The sequence below is a fragment of the Solanum stenotomum genome, chromosome 4 (genome assembly GCF_019186545.1).
Source record: "Solanum stenotomum isolate F172 chromosome 4, ASM1918654v1, whole genome shotgun sequence".
Lineage (NCBI taxonomy): Eukaryota > Viridiplantae > Streptophyta > Magnoliopsida > Solanales > Solanaceae > Solanum > Solanum stenotomum.
The window spans coordinates 50,828,704-50,828,991 of record NC_064285.1 but is presented as its reverse complement, the minus strand read 5'-3'; positions in this window follow the sequence as shown (position 1 = coordinate 50,828,991).

Genomic DNA, 288 nt, shown 5'->3' with positions numbered 1-288 from the left:
TTTTTTTCTTCAAGTGTCCATTTTCTTAAGAGCTGACTAAGTTAGCCATTGGGCATCATGATTACTGAAGTCCAATCATTTACCGAGGGATTTTCGTATGTATGCAGAGAAGTGACATTAAGAAAATAGGTGATTTGATGCCTCCTCCACTTGATTTTCACATAGTACACAAGTAGTAGATAATGTTATCCCCAATTTTTGCATTCTATCCACTTTTGGCAGCCTTCAATATAGTGCCAACAATAACATTAACTTTTGTATTGGGATCTGATCTTTAATGGAGTTAAG